We start from the raw sequence: 6,576 nt of genomic DNA, 5'->3' as shown, positions 1-6,576 counted from the left end.
CTCCTCCTGTTTCATTTCATTAAATTCTATTAAGAAAGACATGAAAGAAGCCTAAAAGAAAAGTTGGCCGAGCTTACCTGGTATTTTATTCACAATTCACATCTGGGTGGAAGGTCTACATTTTTGGCTTCTTAAATCTGACAGATTCTCCCAAAATATCTCTCTCTTGAATAAAGCTATATACTTTTGAGGCAATTTGTCATTAATAATAATTCTCACTCAGTGAGATGCCAACTTTGCACAAATCCCAGTAAAACTCCCACTCACTGAATAGGATGACAACTTTACCAACTTAAAGGTCCAGCGCCAATATTAACAGTTGCTAAAGCTGGGTATTGCTATATTATTCTCTATACTTTTGGCATGTTTGAAATGATTCAAATTTTAAAAATAACAACAAAAATCCATTGCTTAAAAGACGAAGTCAAACTCTCCCTCTTCGCAGATGACATGATACTCTACATAGAAAACCCAAAAGACTCCACCCCAAGATTGCTAGAACTCATACAGCAATTTGGCAGTGTGGCAGGATACAAAATCAATGCCCAAAAGTCAGTGGCATTTCTATACACTAACAATGAGACTGAAAAAAAGAGAAATTAAGGAGTCAATCCCATTTACAATTGCACCCAAAAGCATAAGATACCTAGGAATAAACCTAACCTAACAGGTAAAGGATCTATACCCTAAAAACTATAGAACACTTCTGAAAGAAATTGAGGAAGACACAAAGAGACGGAAAAATATTCCATGCTCATGGATTGGCAGAATTAATATTGTGAAAATGTCAATGTTACCCAGGGCAATTTACACGTTTAATGCAATCCCTATCAAAATACCATGGACTTTCTTCAGAGTTGGAACAAATCATCTTAGGATTTGCGTGGAATCAGAAAAGACTCCGAATAGCTAGGGGAATATTAAAAAAAAAAAAAAAAAAAAAAAAAAAACCACAGCTGGGGGCATCACAATGCCAGATTTCAGGTTGGACTACAGAGCTGTGGTCATCAAGACAGTCTGGTACTGGCACAAAAACAGACACATAGATCAATGGAACAGAACAGAGAACCCAGAAGTGGACCCTCAACTTTATGGCCAACTAATATTCGACAAACGAGGAAAGACTATCCACTGGAAAAAAGACAGTCTCTTCAATAGATGGTGCTGGGAAAATTGGACATCCACATGCAGAAGAATGAAACTAGACCACTCTCTTGCACCATACACAAAGATAAACTCAAAATGGATGAAAGATCTAAATGTGAGACAAGATTCCATCAAAATCCTAGAGGAGAATACAGCCAACACCCTTTTTGAACTTGGCCACAGCAACTTCTTGCAAGATACATCCATGAAGGCAAAAGAAACAAAAGCAAAAATGAACTATTGGGACTTCATCAAGATAAGAAGCTTTTGCACAGCAAAAGATATGGTCAACAAAACTCAAAGACAACCTACAGAATGGGAGAAGATATTTGCAAATGACCTATCAGATAAAGGCCTAGTATCCAAGATCTATAAAGAACTTATTAAACTCAACAGCAAAGAAACAAACAATCCAATCATGAAATGGGCAAAAGACATGAACAGAAATCTCACAGAGGAAGACATAGACATGGCCAACAAGCACATGAGAAAACGCTCCGCATCACTTGCCATCAGGGAAATACAAATCAGAACCACAATGAGATACCACCTCACACCAGTGAGAATGGGGAACATTAACAAGGCAGGAAACAACAAATGTTGGAGAGGATGTGGAGAAAGGGGAACCCTCTTGTACTGTTGGTGGGAATGTGAACTGGTGCAGCCACTCTGGAAAACTGTGTGGAGGTTCCTCAAAGAGTTAAAAATAGACCTGCCCTATGACCCAGCAACTGCACTGCTGGGGACTTAACCCAAAGATTCAGATGCAATGAAACGCCGGGACGCCTGCACCCCGATGTTTCTAGCAGCAACGTCCACAATAGCCAAACTGTGATGGAGCCTCGGTGTCCATCGACAGATGAATGGATAAAGAAGATGTGGTCTATGTATACAATGGAATATTACTCAGCCATTAGAAATGACAAATACCCGCCATTTGCTTCAACGTGGATGGAACTGGAGAGTATTATGCTGAGTGAAATAAGTCAATCGGAGAAGGACAAACATTGAATGGTCTCATTCATTTGGGGAATATAAATAATAGTGACAGGGAATAAAGTGGAGAGGAGAAAAAATGAGTGGGAAATATCAGAAAGGGAGACAGAACATGGAAGACTCCTAACCCTGGGAAACGAACTAGGGGTGGTAAAAAGGGAGGTGGGCGGGGGGTGGTAGTGACTGGGTGATGGGCACTGATGGGGGCACTTGATGGGATGAGCACTGGGTGTTATTCTATATGTTGGCAAATTGAACACCAATAAAAAATAAATTTATAAAAAAAAACTATTGCTTAGAAAATCTACATCCAAAAAGAAAAATGTTAAAAAAAAAGTTAAACAAGGATGACTTTTGCATCACCGTTAGAGCAAAAAATTGCCAATAACCCTGTAAGTCATTAAAAGGAGAACAGCTGAACAAAATACAGTATATTCATATGACAGAATCCTATCTTCCAGTTAAAATGAATGAACTAGCTGCAGAAGTAACAGTATATGCACTACAGTACCATTTAGATCAAGGATATGTGCAAACACGCATGCACATACACATATACATGTATACACACACATATACACATGCTGAAGCTAGTCCTAAAGAAACCCAACTGAGGGACATTTCTCAAAATAACTGTCCTATACTCTTCCAAAGAGCCAAGGTCAGGAAAACCTGAGCAACCATTCTAGAATGAAGGAAATTAAAGACATATGACAATTAAATGCAACACATGGTTCTGAACTACTATAAAAGGCCAGTTATTGGGATAACTGCTCAAAGGTAAACAGTTTGAGGATTAGATGGTTCTGAAATGGCAGAGGTAATTTTCTGCTTTTATGGATGTTTTGCAGTTTTCAAAGAGATGTCTCTGTTTGCAAGAAATACATACTCATGTTTTCAGGGGTGATAGGACATCAGGTCAGCAACTTACTCCCAAATGCTTTAGGAAAAATGTCCATTCTTCCAATTTGTCTAAAAGTAAAACCTTATGACAGTTACTTCACATCATACATAAAAATTCAGTCAAAATAAACATTAAGAGCTAAAATTATAAAATTCTTAAAAGAAAACATAAGGGAAGGCCTTCACAACCGTCTTACGTATTGGACATGACGTCAACAGGACAGGCAACTAAAGAAAAAACAGAGAAAATAGAATTCATCAAAATGTAAGACTTTTAGGGGCACCTTGGTGGTTCAGTCAGTTAAGTGTCTGACTCTAGATCTCAGCTCAGGATTTGATCTCAGGGTTGTGAGCCCAAGCCCTGCACTAGGCACCAGGCTGGGCATGGAGCCTACTTAAAAATAAAACAAACAAAAAAAGTAAAACTTTTATACATTAAAGGTGTATAAGGCATTCAGAGTGAAAAGGCAATCTACAGAATGGGAGAAAATATTTGCAAATATGTATCTGATAAAGGGTTAATATCCATGACAGATAAAGAACTCCTACAACTCAACAACAAAATGATTCAAAAAGGAACGAAGCACTTGAATAGATATTTCCTCAAAGAAGACGTACAAATGGCCAATCAGTACATGAACAGATGCTCAACATCACAAAGCAAAAGGGAAATGCAAATCAAAGCAAGATCCCACCTCACACCCATTGGGATGACTATTATCAAAATAATAATAATAATAATTAATAATAATAATAATAAGTGATGGCAAGGATATGAAGAAATTGTAACCTTGCGCATTGCAAGTGGAATCATAAAATGGTGCTGCCACTGAGGAAGATGATAGGGCAGTTCCTCAAAAAATTAAACAAAGAATTATGAATACGATCCAGCAATTCAACTTCTATGTATACACTCAAGAGAACTGAAAGCAGGAACTCGAACAGATATCTGTACACCTGTATTCAAGCATTACTCTACAGACCCAAAAGCAGCAAAAACCCAAATGTCTATCAACTGACGAACAGCTAAACAAAATATGGCATATACCTACAATGGCATGTTATTCAGTTTTTAAAAAGAATGAAATTTGACATGCTACAACACGGATGAGCTCCAAAGACATCAAGATAAGCAAAATAAGCCAGACACAAAAGGACAAATACCATGTGATTCTATTCACGTGAGTGACTTAAACAGTAAATTCAGAGACAGAAAGTAGAACATTGGTTACCAGGGCTGGGGGGTATGGAGGGGAATGGGGAATTTGAATTTAAATTTTTTTTTTTTTTTAATTTATGATAGTCAGAGAGAGAGAGAGAGGCAGAGACACAGGCAGAGGGAGAAGCAGGCTCCATGCACTGGGAACCCGACATGGGATTCGATCCCGGGTCTCCAGGATCGCGCCCTGGGCCAAAGGCAGGCGCCAAACCACTGCGCCACCCAGGGATCCCGGGAATTTGAGTTTAATGGGTAGAGTACCAGTTTAGGAAGATGAAAGGTTCTGGAGATGGATGGTGGTGATGGCTGCACAACCAACATGAATGTCCTTAACGCCACTGAGTTGAAAATTTGAAAATGGTAAAATGGTTAAAATGGTATGTTTTATATTTTACCACAATTTTATGATATGCACACTCCCAGAGATACCAGGTATTTTCTATGACTATATGATAAATGTGGGTAAACAAATTCTTATTAAGCCTTGAAGAAAAGGCATAGAACTTATTAATTGTGTTACCTCCGGAAATGAGAAATTATAGCCAAAATCCTCTTTAGTGTATCTCAAATTTTTAAAAGGATACTGATTTTACATATTATATGGAACAAAATTTGATATACAAATGGTATATTATGGGCACACGAGAAAAATAAAAGGCAGGAAAAGAACTGCTTCTATAAAAATACCTTTCTACCCAGGAATACTATAAAATCTCACTAATGAAAAAATAACATTTTTAAACTGGTCTTTTCCAGTTGATACACTGCTTGCACGAAATTTAAAAAACAATATTAGGAGCTTCTTCCCAGGAGAAAATGAAGGGGACACAGGACAGCAATGAAAAGAGGAAAAGGGGAAAAAAAAAAAAAAAAGGAATCCACAGAGCATTAGGCCAGATCTAGTCTAGATTTTGAACTGAAATTTTATAGGACTTGTACTTATCCCCTGAAGGTTTCATGACCCAACAATGACACCACCAACAGCTAATAACAGCCTTTGCCCTCCCTGCAGTCGAACCACACTGTGATTCCTGAACAGAGCCACTGCTTGAGGGTGTTCTGTGGGCATCGTGCTCCTGCCTGAGCAGAAGGAGTAGAGAATGGAAACAAGGCCACAAACTTAGATCTTTCCATTACACAGAAATTGAGGCTTCCGGGCTCCACTTTCATGCTTAAAAATAGAAAAAGAAATTGACTTCACATTTTCTAAGAAGAGCAGTCAAAGGAATACATTTAATGTGAAGAATCTTCATAAAAGGGCTGTTCTTTTTTGTTTCGTATTGACAAAAATAACTAAGATGGTGGCACAAAGCAGGTAGAAAGGGATGATTATGAAACTCTTGACCTGATCCCAGTGAGCGGTCCACGGGCATCAGTCAAGCACAACGGCCTCTTCCAGCCCTGGATTTCCACTCCGCCTCTGGAGCCACGGCCACCCTTTAGACAATTACTTCCCATAATTTCCAAAATCAATGAACACCAGGAAACATACTTTTCCAAAAATAAATCCTTTTTTGCCTCTGACAAGTACTGAACACTTAGATTTAGAAACTGCCTTAATGATACAAGTTAAAATGGTATATATAAATCAAATTCAACATAAACGTTTCTTGGGCTTTTTACAATTTCTTTTTATAATTAAAGTTTTTTGCATTTGGGGAAAAGCTGGCTGATAGTGAAACATGTGGCTTCATGCTGACTTGAAGAGGGGGACATAAATCCCTGAAACTTGATTTTTTGTTGTTTGACATCATCAAACAGAGGTTCTGACTTTATGTCCAAACTGTGACCAAGGATCACATAGAACCAGGGGTGAGCATCACACCCCTTGATGTCGAAATGTCTGATCTCATCCTAGAAACTCAAAGAAACTCATGCCATGGAATCCCCTCACTATCCTGCATTGGAGGCAGGAATGGGGTCTTTCTAGTAGTGAACTATAGGTGGTTAGACTTCACAATATTTCTCATCGTTCAAATCCTGGTATAAAAGAATTCAAACGTCAATCATTTATAGAAAAGCCTTACTGTGGGAGGCAGAACAGCAGAGCAGTTAAGAGCCTCCAAAGTACATCCGGACTCTCTCCATGTCTCTCATCGACCTGTTGCAAGAGCTCCTAACTGTTCTCCCTGTCGCTCCTTCCGCAGCCTACATTACAGCCTATAGTCCAGCTCAGCCACTTCTGCAGACACACACAACAACCATCCGGCTTGCTACCCTGGCCACTAGGCCTCGCACCATTAGGCCTGGGCCACAGTTCTGCCCTCATTGTCCTACCCTCTCCCTGATAACCCTCCAAGCTCTGGCCACAC

The 6,576-nt window shown here is 39.0% G+C and overlaps 1 protein-coding gene across 2 annotated transcripts in view; it reads right to left on the bottom strand.

Annotated features, from left to right (window-relative positions):
- DTD1 (D-aminoacyl-tRNA deacylase 1) overlaps positions 1 to 6,576 on the bottom strand; it is a 183,901-nt gene that overhangs the window by 137,789 nt on the left and 39,536 nt on the right. The gene's annotated exons all lie outside the window — the stretch shown is intronic.

This window comes from Vulpes vulpes, chromosome 14, assembly GCF_048418805.1.
Source record: "Vulpes vulpes isolate BD-2025 chromosome 14, VulVul3, whole genome shotgun sequence".
NCBI lineage: Eukaryota > Metazoa > Chordata > Mammalia > Carnivora > Canidae > Vulpes > Vulpes vulpes.
Note: the sequence above shows the minus strand (reverse complement) of the source record. Positions and strands in the feature narration are given on the sequence as shown.